Raw genomic sequence first — 18,656 nt, forward strand, 5'->3', positions numbered from 1 at the left:
ACTAGTCTCAACCAGTATTCACTCAAAGATTCTGCCTCTCTCTCTCTCTGGCAGATTATGTAAATTTGAGCGTCAAGGACTGGGGATTGGCTCTGCTGGTCTGAAAATTTGGTACCTCGGGGAGGGATGCTCCTACTAGGAGAGACGATCATTTTTCTGCACACTGGGACCTGAGACTGCTCTCGGCCATCTCAGATCCTTCATGCCTCCTGGGGAACATTCTTTCCTTGTTTTCTTCCTAGAATTAAGCGTTCATGTTCTTAACTTCTTAACTGGTTGTAATTTCGAGTGCTGCTACCTGTATTCAAATGCCTGTGGGAATCTCACAGGTCAAGCCTAAGCCGTGTCACTGCACCAGTACTGGCTATGGCAACATCAGTGACAGCAGCAGCTTTGTGGAGGTGCCCTAGGTGTCCTCATTGGAAGCAGAGGGTGACTGTTGCAGCATAGGTGGCCTTAGACGGCCCCATGGCTTTCAGGGGCAGTAAAGATCTCTGAGTTGATAAAGGTTAAAGAGGGCTTATTGGTTTGCAAAAATTAGCTGCCCCTCTGAATGCACCTATAAATAAATGCAGGTAATTTGGAAGATGGAAAGTGACCTGAAGTACTGAAATAGTGGGTGGAGCTGAAGCAAAGAAATACTGTTTATTACTATTTATATGACATCATTTTACTCCCAGAATGGTTCAGTCTGCGGAAATTACAGGCTGAGTAATTTTCAAGCCTGGAACACTTTTAGTGACTACCAAGTTGGAGAGGGAAAAGATAACATTTTTACCATAGTTATACAAGATTTCCTGGTAGGAGGATTATCTAGAAAATTTATCCAGAATCACAGGTTCTATGATTGATTTACTTTATCAGATTTTGAACATTTGACCACTTCCTCCCATATTTTACCAGAAAAAAAAATCAAAGAATGATTAGTTTTTTAATGTAGAAAAAACCAAACGTTTAAGCATGTAATATGTCACTCATGTTAGTTATGTTATGGAAATATTATGTTATATTATTATAACTGATAAGAATTTACAACATTCAGGTAAAGAATCATTTTTTAAAATCAAATGAAGTCGGATACAAACACCAGTCTAACAGGTAGAAAATTTAATCTCAGTTATATTTTGGGAGGCCTTTCCCTCTTCTCTTGGTGGTACAAATGTCCTGGAGAGATTATGCAATTCCAAACAATTTGTGGGCACCAAAAGTGGGCTGGTGGGAACAGTCTGCTCCAGGTGCAGGCCATAAGGGGGTGCATTTTTATGGGTAATTAAGAATAACAATGCTGATTAAAAGGTTTCTCTGCTTTTTATTATCACCATGCAGCAGCAATTTCAAACACTCAGGGATAGATACTCCATCGTGAGAAAAAAATCTTTGTGTGCATGAATTCTAAACAGTTGCTGTGAACACTGTTGAGTTCTAATAATATACATTAAGCTACACATTAGCACCTTTATTACTTATTCTTTAAAAGATATTTCATTCTACATGGACTTCAATTAGGAGAAGTTTTAGTAATTCAGTTTTTCCCTGGCCCCTACCCCCAGTTCTGCCATGGACCCAGCAGGCATACATGTTTGCTTAGTGATAAATTCCTAAATGTTAGGAATCACTTGAGTGAATCCCTGTGGTACTACGCATTCCTGCATTTAAACAGTAGATTCAATTAAAAAAAAGCAAAGATAGCACATTGATTATGCAGATGAAGATATAAAACTTCAGATACTCCAATACTATATGGCAACTTGGAATTTTTGTGTTTAAATTTTAAAACAGTGAATCAGAGTGTGTATGGTCAGGCCACTCAAGGGGGCTGCTCTCTTGCTCTCTGTACACTGCCTGCTCGACCGATGCCTGCTTCACCTATACCCTACTCACAAGACTGACCTTCCTACATACTTGCGCAATGTCCCAGGTGGTGATTATCGTTATCAAAGGGGCAGTGAGGGGCGTACCCCTCTGCTGGTTTCCCTGGTAACTGATGAGCCCACCTGACATCAATTCCCCGTATTACTGGCAATCTCCCCTTCCCCCGCTGGGAGTGAAGACTGCCGCCATGTCCTGCTCGTCATCTGCCGCCATCCGCCCGCACACGGTGGGGTGTCGCTCCAGGACCTTGCTTCGGACGTGGAAGCGCCCTCATCCTTAAACCATTGATGTCTCTGTTGCTGACTCCGGGCTCTTTCTTTGGTCTTGAAGCTTGACAGGTACAGGCCTTGTAGGCTTTCGGGGGACAGCCCAACAAAGCACAAACTGTGATGCGTAATACTTTTGCTTGGTTAGTGCCTTTTAGTTCCTACATGAAATATCCTACTGCCTTTGTATAATAACTCTTAAATTGAAATTTTATATTTTAAACCGTTAACTGTTTTAAAACTAAGGAATTGAGTCAAGAGAATAATTATTATGTGATTAATTCTTTAAAAAATTTACCTTAGGGAGGTAAAGGTGTTAAAAAAATGATCAGCTCCTAGTGTCAAGTGTGCTAGCTACGCTACTGCTCTGGTGTTTCATCCATTATAGATGCCACTGCTCTTGGCAGTAGGTTCTGTTTAGAGGTGACGGGTCTGCCCCACACAGTCACTGGTACTTTCTGTGGCTCCTTGGCATTCATGCTCTGCTTATCAATAAAATAGCCACTTTCTGCCTCGCTGTGGGCAACGTGGGAATCATTGGTAACTGCCATCCCCTCCTTATTTCAGTGTCGGGTCAGGCCATTCCCCTTCCTCTTAAACCTTAGTACCGCACCCTTCCTGGATAATTCTGCTTTCTGCTTAGGTTTTTTGAGGGGAAAAAAATGCTCATAGCACAGTCCTGGGGCAGAGAAAGCTCAACTTTCCTTTTGTTGTTTGTGTATCATTAGAAGAAGATGAGTCAGGATAGAAATAGGGAATTTGGAGTAACATATCTCATTGTTTTGTCTTGAGACTGTAGAAACATGAAACACAGTTAATTTTTCTCTTGGGTTATCTTGCCACATTGGTCAAGGTTACTGTTGAATTGTATTCAAGCAGCAATTCTTGTGAGTACTATCAATATACAGAATAAAAAAGATTGCATTTGTAGTACTCTTGTATCACACAAGCTTAGAGATATTGCATTCCACTTGAGTCGCCGAGTTTGGTAATTACAATTTGGCTTTGTTCTGTGGGCTATGGCAGTGTTCATCACTGATTATATCATTGTCCTGTGGTCTTGTCAGTATAGCATGTTATTGTGTCATAATCTGGGTGATGGTGTTTCTTTGAAGATGACAAAATAAGCACGTTTTTGTAAGATAGAATTCATTGATTAAGCCATGCAGTATTAACTGAACATCCAGTTGTGCATAATGTTATGCAAGGCGCTTAACTCACGTACAGAATGTCGGAGGTTCTGTTTCAGGATGCTGTCTTCTCCTCAACACTGCTCTCTGTTTGCCTTCGGAACACAGTGGCTATTCAAACTAGATGGTTACTTTTTCTCATGTGCGTGTAAAAAACAAGTTACTAATCCTCATAAGGTATCCATGGAGGTTCTCTTAGGTCTGCTGCACTCAGCAAGAGAAGAAAAACTTTCTTTAACGGTAGGACTAGGAGCCCTGGGTGGATGCCCCAAACAGGCCAGGCACATCCTTAGTCTCTGACTCCAGCTTATGGCAAATTAATCATCACAATCAAATTCCTCTCCCTACTGTCTATAGCACCCATTCATGGACCACTGTCTGGTTTTCTCTGCAGCCTCTGTGTGATGTCCTGTTCAACACATAATAAGCTCTCATGAAACATGAGTTCCCTTCCTCTGCCTTTCCTTTTCCCCCCTCGTTGAATGAATGGATGAACAGTGAATTAGTTCTTCTCTGCTGCCAGCCAGTTTTCTGTGTTCCATGGCCACATGGCAGAACATGCCTACACAGAGTCCCTGAATTTTCGTATTTTGTGTTCAGGTATACTGAGGGAACCTTACTTCTGCTGATCTTAAAATCAAATTCCTGCGAAGGTAAAAGTTCCATCCTTTGTCTAATCTGTGTTGTTCAGATAGAGTCATTGAATTACCCTGGTGGCCCCAGGCTGCAGTGACATGGCTGTGGATAGGGGTAAGGGGTAGGGAACAGTTTCTCCAAAGGAGGTTCTGGGCAGAAATCATGACAGTTTTTTACCACTCCTTACATCTCTATTGTTCATAACCTTGGTCCACTCCCAGGTTTCCCCTGTCCTAGATTTGATATAGCAAGTCCCCCTGTGACCATCCTGGGCCCTGTTAGTTGGCCATCTCTCTACTCTACCAATGACACTGGCTGCTCAGGCAGGAGGGTTCCCAACAGTGACTTTTCCACCTCCTCTTCTCCACTAGCTAGGCTCACCCACCACAGCTTCTGTAGCAATATGTGAGGTCAGTTTGCTTCTAACCCTTCCACTCCTACTGCAGCTCCGTTAACTCTTTGTATTCCACCAGTGCCCTTCTGATTCCACCTTCTCTTGTAAGAAACTAGTGACGTTTCCTCTTCCACAGCTGGAGCTCAGAGGCTTGATCCTGGAACTGCTAGTTAAAACCTAAATTCCATTTCTTCACAGAGATAGTTTTTGTCAGAGTCGAAGCACCATACCTCTGGTGCATTTTGTATCGAATAGGCTTTTTACAGGCTGACATGAGAGCCCAACTACAATTTATAACGTCGACTCTGAAATGATTGTTCCTGTAGACTCAATTATTGTCTTAGAAGTAGACTTTTCTGGGGAACGAAACCCATTTGTAAATGAGAAACCCTCTGATACTTCGTATATAGTCTGGACCATGTGCTCTAGCCTATGCCAGAGCACCAGTGTGCATGGGCCTCCATGTTCAGAACACAGGGTCCAAAAAAGGACATCGAAGCAAGGCATGAAAGGATAGTAACATCATACTTCAGGATTTCTCAAAGAGGCATGGACACTGGAATTTGGAGTGCATGTGGAAAGGATTGCACTTGGAAGGAGAAGTGAGGGCTGGAGTATTAGACCCCTCTAGTCAGGCATGGCAAAAACTGGGGTGGGACTCAGGATGGGGCTGAGAAATGGTCACTGTCAGTCACAGACCAGGGAGAATCTAGGAAGGGCACTCAGGATGGTGAAGCCAGGGCAGGGATGATAGCTGGAAACTACAGTTGTTATTGTCAAGGCATCTGTCCCAGGTTGGGGTTAAGATTGGGGACTCTAAGCAGGATCTCGAGAATGAAACAGGATCTCCAACTGGGGACAGTGAGAAGCTTGGTCCTCAGAACTAAGGTAAATCAGGAGGGGAAAGGAGAATGTACTGGGAGAAGAGACGCTTACTGAGGCACAAGAGCCCCCTTAGCAGAATGTGGCATCAGGGCCGTGAATGGTGATGAGCTGCAAACATGGGCCCCAGAGAGAAGCCCAGATGCTACTGCTGAATCTCCGTATTTTGGGCCCACCCTGCCCCTGCATGTTAAACCGGTCCCCTGAGGAAAAGGAATGACTGGCAGGTCTTCTTTATTCCTGATACACTGCTAAGACCCACGTACAAGGCTTCCTGCTTTCCTTTCCATTGCCTAGCAACACCACCTCCTTGATTACCAGAGTTGTCATAGTTTTTCTGTATCTATCTACTCTGTATGTAGGTACATGGGGCCTACAAGGTAGAAGGCAAAGTCCGAGTTGTTCAACCAAGTACAAGTTCACTTGCAAGTATAAGAAAGTTCACTCTCAGTACAAGCTCAGAATAGGGGAATCAACAAGCCTGATTTCATGCTGAACCCAAAAATGGACCAGGAGAGAGAGGGAGATGGGAAGAAGGACATTCTAGGGACTCTGTAAATCCTAGAATTATCAGAGACAGAGAGACAGACAAAGAGAGTAAAAAATAAAGTGTCACATAAAATTATTTTAAAGGATATGTTTTATTTATTTCTGTTATTTTAAATGTAGTACTTTTTATTTTATTTTATTTACTTTTGGCTGCATTGGGCCTTTGCTGCTGCACACGGGCTCTCTCTAGTTGTGGCGAGCGGGGCCTTCTCTTTTTGCGGAGCGTGGGCTCTAGGGCGTGCGGGCTTCCGTAGTTGTGGCACATGGGCTCAGTAGTTGTAGCACACGGGCTTAGTTGCTCCGAGGCATGTGGGATCTTCCTGGACCAGGGATCGAACCCATGTCCCCTGCATTGGCAGGAGGATTCTTAACTTCTTAGGGAAGTCCTAGAGGATATGTTTTAAATGTATATTAAAACAAAATTTCTTCATCAATCATTGTCTTTCTAGTATAGAAATTATTTAATTCTGTCAAACACAAAGAAAAGCATGTGGCTTGCCATTCAAAAAGCCTAAAACTCCCCAGATAAAAATGGTCATAGATGTTTCTCAATCATTGCGGTCATTAAAGGCCAACATTTAAAACTGTTGGGAAATTCTGTTCTCTGTAAGGTAGAAGGAAGATGCATCATGTCATCCATCATGTGACATAATGCCTCAGACAGTTTCGGAAAGTCAAGGGTAGACATCTGCAGGTTCTATTCCCACCTGAAAGCGTTATCAGATGGATAGCCTCTACCTTCAGTGTTCAACTGGGGGTCTGGGGGCACCGTGCTTAGGAGAAGGGTAGAGTGTTGAAAGGGTCCATGTGTCGGTGCAGTACATATTCATCCACCAAAGGCTGTTGGAGAATACACTTGTATATTTTTCTTCTTTTAAATCAGGGATGCTGAATCTTCTTTTATTATTAGCTATGGCTAACACTCCCACCCGAATCAACATTCTCATGCCAGTAAGAAACATACCTAGTTCGTTTGGTCTTTGTGACTGTTTGCAATATCATTATTTTGTTTGCACAGAGGAAGTTTTACCATTTCACTCATCACTTATGTATTCAATGAGGTATATCTGAAAAGAGAAATATTTCTGGTATGGTTAGTGCTGATAAAAGTTGGAGCAGCGAAGAGGGGACAGGAGAGGAGAAGGAGGTTAAGGAATGCAAAAAAGGTGGAAGGGGGTGAGGACCTAGGACTGAGAGACTCAGCAGGAACCTGACTCTCACGACCCCCAGGCAATCAGGGTCGCAGATACATGTCTGAGAAAATTATTGTTATTACCGCCCCTTGAAGTTTTTATTTCCTTCTTGCAGTAGAAATTATTGCCTGCCTTCTTTTTTAAACTTCAAAGTTTATTTTCTCAAGGAATTACTAAGATTTTTCCTCCCTGACGGATCATCTAAGGAAGTAACCAGTTTACTTTAAAATATTAGAAGAGTTGACCAATTTCTGTAGCTATCAGCTCAAAAGTCCTTGCTCTCTTTCTTCAAAAACTGTAATTCAGAAAACAAACCAAACAATGCCAACTAGAATACTGTGTCTGGGTTTTCTCTTTTAAATTATTTTTTATTCTTTATCAAAGTAATATTTATGGGTGGTTCAAACCTCAAGTAGTACTAAAAGGCTTATAATGGACAACAGTAGTTCTTTATCTGGTTTTCCTCCTACCAGCCCTTACCTCCTATCCTCACTCAATCCCACTTCCTGGAGGCAGTCACTTACAATTGGCTTAGCTGGTAATTTTGATACTGTTTGATACTTTTCTCCATATTTTAAAATAATATATTAGCTATTTATCAGTTTATCCATTTTAGGCATTATCTATTGATTTGCTTTATGGTGTAGATGATTCAGCATTTTTAAAATACATTCCTCCCCTCCTCCTTCCCCTTCCAATGTACTTATATCACCTTATTTAGTCTGCCTTTACATTGCAATAATAATATTATGTATAATTATAACTAATAATAATTACTATAATTATTCACTACTGAGGCAAATCATCTAATATGATTATGCTTCTTGTACAATGTTATTTTTGTTTTTTTTTTTTTGCGGTACGCGGGCCTCTCACTGTTGTGGCCTCTCCCATTGCGGAGCACAGGCTCCAGACGCACAGGCTCAGCGGCCATGGCTCACGGGCCCAGCCGCTCCGCGGCATGTGGGATCTTCGCGGACTGGGGCACGAACCCGTGTCCCCTGCATCAGCAGGCGGTCTCTCAACCACTGCGCCACCAGGGAATCCCCTTGTACAATGTTTTGTTCTCCTTGAAGCTCTTTTGTCCCTCATTGTACGTGTCTCTTCCGTTTTTCTCCAAGAATCAGGTGTTTGTGTGTGTATGTGTGTGTGTCTTTCATATTAGAATTACTCATTAAATGTTTGGTGATCCCAATCCCACCCGTCTAGGTGGGACAGGGAGGACGGGAGGGAGACACAAGAGGGAGGGGATATGGGGATATATGTATATGTACAGCTGACTCACTTTGTTATACAGCAGAAACTAACACACCATTGTAAAGCAATTATACTCCAATAAAGATGTTAAAAAAAATTGTGATCTTTGACTGTGTTTATACTGAAATGTGAAGTTGCTAAAAATCTGAATTGAGGGACTTCCCTGGTGGCGCAGTGGTTAGGAATCCGCCTGCCAATGTAGGGGACACGGGTTTGAGCCCTGGTCCAGGAAGATCCCACATGCCGCGGAGCAACTAAGCCCGTGCGCCACAGCTGCTGAGCCTGTGCTCTGGAGCCCGCGAGCCACAACTATTGAGCCTGCGTGCCACAACTACTGAAGCCCATGTGCCTAGAGACCGTGCTCCGCAACAAGAGAAACCACCACAATGAGAGGCCAGCACACCGTAACGAGGAGTGGCCCCAGCTCACCGCAACCAGAGAAAGCCTGTGCCCAGCAATGAAAACCCAATGCAGCCAAAATAAATAAATTAAAAAAGAAATCTGAATTGAAGTTCTGGGGGTTGTGTGGGTTTGCCAGATTTGTACTGGGAAAGCACTAAACATCATTTGTGGAGGTCTTTTTCTTTTCATAGGGCATTCAGTTTTTCCGGAAAAGAATCCATGAATTTCTTGTGTGTGGGGTGGGGTGTGTGTGAGTGTGTGTGTGTGTGTGTGTGTGAGAGAGAGAGCATGTGTTTGTGCGCACATCCACGCGCTATCCTTGTTGCTGGTATTCAGGGCTGTGAACTGGGTGAAGGAGGCTACATATTCCACCATTTAGTGTGCAGATGGTCACTTGCCCTGTTTTTAAGACCCGTTGCCACTCCTCCATTGGGAGGGCTACCTGAGTCCTGTGTCAGCCTGTCCCATACCTCTTCCTTCAGTGAGTGCTGTGTGGTCTTAGATGAGAGTGTTTCCTACACTTCTGGTTGGTTGCCCCTCTGCAGACCCTGGATCATAGCTTCCTCAGCTTCTTCTCCAGTCCTCCACACAATTTCCATTGAAATGACCGTGTTTCATGGGGAATCCTACATAAATAATTCATCATGAATGAAAAACACAATCCAAAGCCATTATAGCATACACTTTAAATGGGTGAATTGTATAGTATATGAACCATTCTATAGCACAATAAAGCTGTAAAAAAATAAATAATCCTTACATCAAAAAATGGTGGAAAACAAGTGAGCATTACTTTTCTAATGAAATAAATTGGGAAGGTCTACATGTGTGTATAAAGTAATTTTAATTTTCATACGGGAGATGAAAAATAAAACAGTAAAAAGGCTACAGAGAACAATCAACTTGGTAGCAATAAATAATGTAAATCAGAAACTGTCAAATTTGAACTTTATAATTGACACATAAAATGTAGGAAAATCTGAGAAATAATATGGACATATATAACAATGAAAATTATTTTCTGTAAAAGTTCTGTTCTCTATGGAAATTACTCTCATAGGAATAATTCCAAAAGAAATTAAGGATCAAAACAACAACAGCAAAATCACCTCCCAAAATAGAGAAAACTTCTATAATGAATGGTGTTGGTGGCATACATAAACACACTGGAAATAAAAGACACTGCCACATTTAAATTCCTGATTTAATAAACTGTGACTTCAAAGAACTATAGAAAATACATTGTAATAAGAAACCATGCTTACAAAAATGTAATATGAAATGCAATCTTGGATGTAGCATAATGAAAATTGCAAGCTAAGAAACATGGTTTGAAAAAAGTCCATCTCTCATACATACATGATTAAAGTTTAGAAAAGTCTTCTATCTCATCCTACAAATAAAACCAGAAAATCAGTAACAAGGTCTTTTTTTTTCATCCTCAGAAACATAAATTAGGGGAACAGAAGGATTAAAAAAGATAAATAGCAAAAGGGTGCTAAAATGAGAGGAATATATATCTTAAAGGGCAAAACCACAGGATTTCACATGTGAAATGATAACCTCCATGAATATATTATACAGTAAGGACTTATTTACTATTGAAGACTAATTGTAGGTAATACTAGAATGGAATAATAATAGAATGATAGAAATAATACAAATCATAAAATAATAGAAATGGCTAATCTTATGATTTTAAGAATAGGCAGATGGAAACCTCTGACTTTCTTAACTTCACTCTTTAAGAGATAATGTCTCTGCTTCCTTCCACAATACCTTAAGCCTATGCAGGCAGATCAGTTTCTCCAACCAAAGTACTCACTGCTCTTTTAGTTTTGGGGAAATGATGGAGAGTTTATCAGTTTCTTGTGGCTGCTGTTATAAATTGCCACAGATTGGACATCTTAACACATAAAAATTTATTCTCCCATGGTATGCTAGAAGTCCTGATTCAAGGTGTCAGCAGACCAAATACAAGAATGAGAGATGTTCCTGGTGTTCTTTTCACTTAAGAATTTATTTGAATTTTAGGAGCTCTGTGCCAGAAACTGGGGGCAGAGACCAAAATATACATTTTCTATTATTTCACGTATACCAAAATAAGTTTCAAGTCCAAAGGTGGTCTACAGAAGTCTCCCCTCTTCTTCTGGTGTGGTCAGTCTTTTTCCATTAAGGCCTTCAACTGATTGGATGAGGCCCACCCACATTACAGAGGGTAATCTGTTGTACTCAAAGTCTGCTGATTTGAATGTTAATCTCATCTAAAAAATACTTTCATAGAACAACTAGAATAATGTTTGGCCAAACATCCTGGTCCTATGGTCTAGCTAAGATGACACTTAAACCGTCTCAGTCATCTTTGCCTCCGAGTGCACCATGTGGCTGAGACTATCAGGTCTGCATTGCCATCTCCCTAACAATTCTGATTCCTTCCGCCTTTCTTGTCAGAGTGTCAGGTCAGAGTCGTGGTCCAAAACCTTTTCCTGTCATTCCTTCTTCCTTCTCCTGTGTCTTTCCAAGGTGTTACACTGTGCCTCCTCCAACAGTTTACCTGTACCACTAACTCACTCTACCTCTGTGCTTTCTCGAGAACGTACACAAGCGGGGAATTTTGGAATCAGTATTTGCAGGCCTCTTTTTTAACTCCTTGCTCCCTTAAGGGCTCCTGCCTGTGGGAGAAAGTTGATAACCTGATTGATCAGCTCTGACATTTACTGGGGCCATTTTGTATTGGTGGTTAAAGTCACTTTATGTCCATGGTTGGTGTTAGGGGTGACACATCTTCTTTGTGTTCTATTTTCTGGATCCATGCCATTGGGTGAAGAGGGCCAAGGCCTTTTCCCCAGTGAGATGTTGGGATGAAGCCTGGGTGTTCTTTCTGCGCTCTCTTCTCCCCCCTGCATCCCAGCCGTATCCTCATGCCCCAGCCACAGGTGAGGTAGCCTGTGGGGCATGGCGGGGAGTGCCTTGAAGTGACTTTTCTTCTCACTGTTGTGGCAATATCTTGACTTTCGTTTTGTGAGGAGAGGAAGGATAAAAGAGCAAAGATGACAGAATTGTGGGAGAAGGAGCGAGAAGCCTCTCTTAGGCCATGTACCTTGCTTCAGCTTTTCTCAGAATGATATGGTGAGTTAAGAAGGACTTACCCAGCCACTTTGCCCCCATTGAGCTATTGATATAATAAGGATTCTCTCTCAATGAGAATATTTGGTGGAAGATTCTTTTTTTTAATTTATTTAATTTATTTATTTTTGGCTGCATTGGATCTTCATTGCTGTACGCGGGCTTTCTCTAGTTGTGGCGAGTGGGGGCTACGCTTCGTTGCGACGCGCGGGCTCTAGGTATGCGGGCTCAGTAGTTGTGGTGCACGGGCTTAGTCGCTCTGCAGCATGTGGAATCTTCCTGGACCAGGGCTCAAACCTGTGTACCCTGCATTGGTAGGTGGCTTCTTAACCACTGCGTCACCAGGGAAGCCCTTGGTGGAAGATTTTGAACTCCTAACAATACTGAGAAAGTTACTAGATCATTTGTTTAACATCCTTATGCTGAGCACTGCACCTGGGACTGAAGATACAAAATCAAATAAGATAAAGCTTTTGTCCTTAAGAAGCCCTCAGTCTTGTGAGGAGAAAGCCATGTCAGCAAACACAAGCAAAGCTGTAAGAGAGAAGTGTACACAGTCGGGAGTGGGGAGTCACATTTTCTAGCTCTTCCTGGGTGGTGGCACATGGATGAGTGAGTGTCCAAGAGAAGATAGCCCATAAGGTGGACCTAGAAAAAGTAGGAGGAATCTGAAAGGTAAATGGGGAAAGAATTCCAGGCAAAGGGAACTCTATTTTCCCTGGCAGATATTGGTATGCGCAGGAAGTGGAGAATAACTTTGTAAAGGAGACCAGGTAATAAAGTACCACAAACCACCTAAGATGGCAGACTTTCTTTCTTTTTCTTTCTTTCTTCCTTCCTTCTTCCCTCCTTCCTTCCCTCCCTCCCTCTCTCCCTCTCTCTCTCTCTCTCTCTCTTTCTTTCTTTCTTTCTTTCTTTTTCTGCTTTCATGGAAGCTAGTTGATGATAGCAACGATATATACAATTTAAGGGTCTATTGTTGCATATTTAACTTATAGACTTTATTTAGGAATCACATCCTCCATTGCTTTTACTGGTCTTTTGATTGCTGAGGACATTAACTTTTTTTGTTTTTTTAAAGAAAATTAACTTTCTTAAAAGAATGACTTTCATCCAAGGCAATTCCAACAAGAAATTGTCAATAGGTAAAGAAATGAGAGTAGCAGGAACCAGGGAGAGAGTTATCAGAGGAGTTTAATTAAATAACTTCATACTGTACACATGATCTTTAGAACAGCAGTGAACACACTAAGACCTCAGGTACATAGTAAAATGTTGTGTTATTTGGAAAAAAAGTCTCATATTAATAGTTCCACTTTTATCGTCTACATGATTCAGGGAACCTGAAGAGTATGTTTCTAAGAAGAAAAAATGATTGCTACCTGGTATGTCACATCAATTTATACTGCCGGTCTGAACTTCAGCTCCTTCATTCATTCTTTCATTTATTCATTCAACAAGCCTTTACCAAACACTAACAAAGTGACAGTCACAGTCTGCAACCCAAGATAGAAAGGGGAGAAATAAAGGAATGAATAATGAACATGAAGAGGGATTAGTCTCCTTGTTATGCAAATGATTGGGCCTGAAGAAACACAGAGATCCATAGAAAATCTGGTCTTTGACCCAATTGGCACATTGTTTTTTCCATGGTTCTCCTTTACTCTGAGTCTGATCTTGTTTTAGGGCCAATGCTTGAACTGGTGTTTAAAGCTGTAGTTTCTAGTATGAGTTCATATTGACTGGAGCAACATCCACAGGATCTCTTGCGTAGCCTGTTCCCATATATTTGGAAGCATCTACCCTTGAAAACACTTTCATCTGAAACTATGTACGCCCCCCTTTTTTTAAAAACAAGTCAACTGTACTGCAATGTTTTGCTGGGGCGAAAAAGACGAACTTCATGGAATATTATTCTAGTAACATTGTTAGTACCCAGGGCAATTGGTATTGTGTAGATTTGGCCTTGTAACAATGTTTTCCAAGACAGAAATGCCCTGTGACTTCTAAAAGCGAAGTGCCCCTAACAACTTCTAATGAAGAGTTTGATTGTTGGACCAGTGATATCTGCAATCCTAAAACAAATTCAGCTGAATAGTAATATCTACAAGTTGGCAAACTGAAAAATTACTCCTCAAGATTTGGAGCCCTTGTGTACTGAATTTCAGGAGAATTTAGTGAGCTTTCCATAAACAGAAATAAAATTTAAACGAAAGCTCATATGCGATACCTTCTAGCTAAACGGTTAGAAATGCATGCAATTTTCTTGATGCTAAAGTGGCATCATAATCACCTGTAGTTATCATCATTGTCTTAACCCTTATGAAGTAGCTACTTTTACCTCATTACATTAATACAAAACAAGATTTACTCCAGGTATGTCCAACTATGGGATAAAATAATGTCATTCTTAGTAATTTAACTTAGGTACATTGACTTAGATGTTTGGGTTTTTTTTTTCCTTAGATTCAAGTATCGCTTTTAAATAATAGCATTTATCTTAGTAAGTCCAAAAATTACCAACAAGGCTAGCCAATTTAATTATTCATATTTTCATATGATGTATTCGGTATTTGTTACTGCATAACAAATTATCCCCAAGCTCAGCAGCTTAAGACAACAAACATTTATTATCAGACAATGGGTCATCATCTGAGGGCAGCTTAGCTGGGTGACTCTGCTTCGGAGTCTCTTGAAAGGCTTCAGTCAAAGTCATGATCAGGGCTACAGTCATCTCTAGGTTCTCCTGGGCACATGACGGTTGGCAGGTTTCACTGTCTGGTGCATGAACACAGTTTCTTCCACATCAGCCTCTCACAACATGGCAACTTGCTTTCCCCAGAATGAGAACTGAGAGAGAAAGTAAGAGAAAAAAAATATTGGGTCTCTGTCCTTGGAATTCCCTGGGTGATAGGAATGTCTTTTGTTCTAATGAGGTGACTCTTGGTGGGCTAACTGGATAGCTTCAGGATGGAGACTGGCACCAGAAAGGTCAAACTGTGATTAGAAGCTTGGAACTTTCAGCCCCACCCTCCATCTTCTGGGGAGGAAGGAGGGGCTGGAGATTGAGTTAATAATCAGTCATGCCTATGTAATGAAGCCTCCGTGAAAATCCCTAACCTACAGGGTTTGGAGAGTTTCCGGCTTGTGAAAGCATCCATGTGCTGGGAAGGTGGTGGACTCTAAACTCCATGGGGACAGAAGCTCCTGTACTTGGGACCCTTCTAGATCTCACACTTGCTGTGCACCTTTCATTTGGTGGTTCATCTATATCCTTTGTTATATACTTTATAATAAACCAGTAAATCTAAGTGTTTCCTGGGGTTCTGTGAGCCATTCTAGAAAATTATTGAACCCAAGGAGAGGTTGGGGGAACCCCAATATGTAGATGATTGTTCAGAGTGCAGGTGACAACCTGGGACTTGTGATTGGCATCGGAAGCGGGGGCATCTGAGCTCTTAACTTGTGGATCTGTGCTAACTCCAGTTAGATAGTGTCAGAATTTAATTGAATTGTAGGACACCCAGCAGAGAATTGTTTGATGTGTGGAGAGCCCACACATCTGGTGTCAGAAGTATTGTGAGTGTGTGAGCAGAGGAAAACACATGACTATTTTTCCTAGACAGAGTTATCAGGTCCAGTCCACACTCGAGGAGAGAGAATTACACAGGGTATAAATACCTGGGGGTAGAGATCACTGGGGAACATTTTAGAGGCTGCCTATCTCATATGGTAAAGTTGGTCAGCTTTACTATTCATGTTTTCAAATGGTAGGTTAAGACTCTACCATATCACGATTGTGATAATTATTTTTTTATTTTTTATTTTTTTGTGATAATTATTTTTTAATGTGGGTTTTATGTTCCATGATAAACATTTCTGCCAGATCCTCTGCCCTGGGGAGATGGGATGTTACCTTTTAGAGAAATGGATTGCTGGATCATACTGTTTTTCACAATTTGTCCTCCCTTCCACACCCTTGTCATGCTTCAATGTAGGAGAAATAGAAGTTGCCACCTCCCTAACCTTAGGCTTGGTCATGAGACTTGCTCTGGCCAATGGGACATGGGGGGAAGAAACACTGTGCCCGTTCAGAGCAGAAGCTTCAAGAGTCATTGTGTGTTCCCACTCACCCTCTTATACTCCCACCTGCCAGAAGGAAAACCACAGGATGGGAGATACGGGACACAGACCTCAACTAGAGCCAGGCATAAGCCAGCTGAGTCAGTCAGCCTGCAGACCTGAAGATGAAAAATACATATTTGTCGTGGTAAACCTCAGGAGTTCAGGGATACACTATTGCTGCAGCAAAAGTCGCCTGATACAAGTGGAGACAGCAGGGAGGGAAAGAGCAAACATCCCAGTGTCTACTTTTGTCAGTATGTATTCTGTTTCCAAATCCCACTGAGACTGACTGAAGCCCAGTCCCCATAGGTAATCACATTGGAGAATGCTGTTTCAAGAGCACTCGGTCCCCAAGACTGGCTGTATGATTTTGGAAAAATTCTTAGGACGCTCAGTAAAGTTTTGAGTACAAAAGTATATATATATATATATATATATAAAATCAGTGATTTCAAGCTGTTGTGTTTAAAACTTGGAAAATGTTCAGTTTTCTAAAATTTCAGATATATTTCATCTCTGTCAAAAACTTTTTAATTTGGTTTAGTTTGTAATTGACATAATTGCATTCTAAAATGAAATAATAAGTATGCTGACTATTATTAACTCAGCAGAATAGCTGTTTAGACAGTTATATGATTATACTACATCCCTGAACACTGAGGAAAAAACATGAGAGGGATTTGGTAAACAACATGTTGCCTCTAAATATCTCTGGGAGCACTGATGTATATCAAGCAATTATACTCCTTATCTGAAAAAGACATTTTGAACAGTATGGAGACACTCATTGTAGAGGTTAATTAAAAATTATTTTTCTTTGTTTCATTTATTTGTTTTTTAACCCCTTGCCTGCATATTCAAAGAAGCTTTTCTTTCAAGTCTTGCAAAATTATTTAAGACTACCAGGATCAGAAATCATCTTGAATATAACATTTGGGTTATTTGGGTATATCATGTGTGTGTGTGTGTGTGTGTGTGTGTGTGTGTGTGTGTGTGTGTGTGTGTGTGTGTTCTAAACCTGCATATCCCAAGTGATTGCTAGCACTTCTAAAATTCATTTATTGATAGCTCAGCCTTCTGTTCTGTGACCTAATAGTCTAATTGCTATATAATGTGGAATTTAGGGACAGAAAAATATGATATTCAAAGTTACATAGAAAAAAACATTATTTAAATGATAAATTAAACCCTGTGGTTAGCTTGTCAGTGAGTCAATGGAATAGAGATCAATTTTCACACAATTTTCTATGTTCAGATGCTTTGTGAATCACCCCTCCCCCAAGGACTCCAATATTTCCTCTGTAAACTTTAAAAAATTTTAGTACAAAGAGAATAATTTGGATCAACTACAATTACTTTAATCTACCATTCCTTTTCCTACCCATCCCCTGTCCTTTCCATTCCTTTTCTGTCCCACTGTTATCACCCTAGTTACAGCCTAGTGTCTGGACTACAGCACAGATTCCTAGCCAACCTTCCTATTCCAGGCTTGTTTCCCTTCAGTTCATCCAATCACCTAGTAAGGTGCCCCCCTCACCCCTAGAACGTGAAAAATGAGGGAAGCTTTGCCCATTAAGAAAAGTTATGTGAATGCTGTGTAAGAGCAAAGACAGACAACATGAGGTAAAAACAGGATCGCTCCAAGGCCTGCAGGAAACCTCCCCTCTGAACCACTCAGAAGGGATTAACATAACCAGAGTGTCTGGTACCAAACTGTGCAAACTGACCAAGGCTGGTTATCTCTGGAGGCTTCAAAAGGGAGGTTCCAAGAGGCCACTGAAGAAGTGTCCTCCCAAGGCCTATGGTTGGACCAATCCAAAATGACAGTTCTGGGGATCCCTGTCACACCGATGCCTGGATTCCACTGCAGAACTTCTGATTCAATTCAACTGGGGTGGTGCCCAGCCTTGGTATTTATTTATTTATTTTAAAATTTATTTTTATTTTATTTTTGGCTGCGTTGGGTCTTCGTTGCAGTGCGTGGGCTTTCCCTAGCTGCGGCGAGCAGGGGCTACTCTTTGTTGCAGTGTGCGGACTTCTCATTGCGGTGGCTTCTCTTTTGGCGGAGCACGGGCTCTAGGTGTGCAACCTTCAGTAGTTGTGGCATGCGGGCTTCAGTAGTAGTGGCTCGCGGGCTCTAGGGCGCAGGCTCAGTAGTTATGACGCATGGGCTTAGTTGCTTCGCGGCACGTGGGATCTTCCTGGACCAGGGCCCAAACCCGAGTCCCCTGCGTTGGCAGGTAGGTTCTTAACCACTGCGCCACCAGGGAAGCCCAGCCTTGGTATTTTTAAAATAGCTTTATTGAGATATCGTCGATATATATGTACACTTAAGGTGTACAACTTGATGTTCTGATATATGCATACACTGTGGAAAGATCCCCACCATCAAGCTAATTAACATATCTACCACCTCTACATAGTTACCGTTGTGTGTGTGTTGGGGGGTAGCCTTGGTATCTTTTAAATGCTCTCCAGGAAATTCTAATCCGGGCTTGAGAACCTCTGGTAAACTCTAAATTCCAACTGTAAGACAGATTCCTGCCTACAGGAAACAATCCGTCTGGTTAGCCAACCAGCAAACAATCCGTCTGGTTCCGTGATTACTGAGCAATCCCCTGATTGCCCAGAATTCGGCTAGAGGAAGAGTTGGCACTCATCAAGCAAACTCAACTTCGAGTCCTCGATAGTGGTCTTGCACATTCTAAAAGAGGATCTTGTCATGATTTTCCATTCCATTCATGGAAACAATAACTTAAGTTTA

The sequence above is a fragment of the Aethalodelphis obliquidens genome, unplaced genomic scaffold (assembly GCF_003676395.1).
Source record: "Aethalodelphis obliquidens isolate GAN/ISIS:26980383/991018 unplaced genomic scaffold, ASM367639v1 scaffold4, whole genome shotgun sequence".
NCBI lineage: Eukaryota > Metazoa > Chordata > Mammalia > Artiodactyla > Delphinidae > Aethalodelphis > Aethalodelphis obliquidens.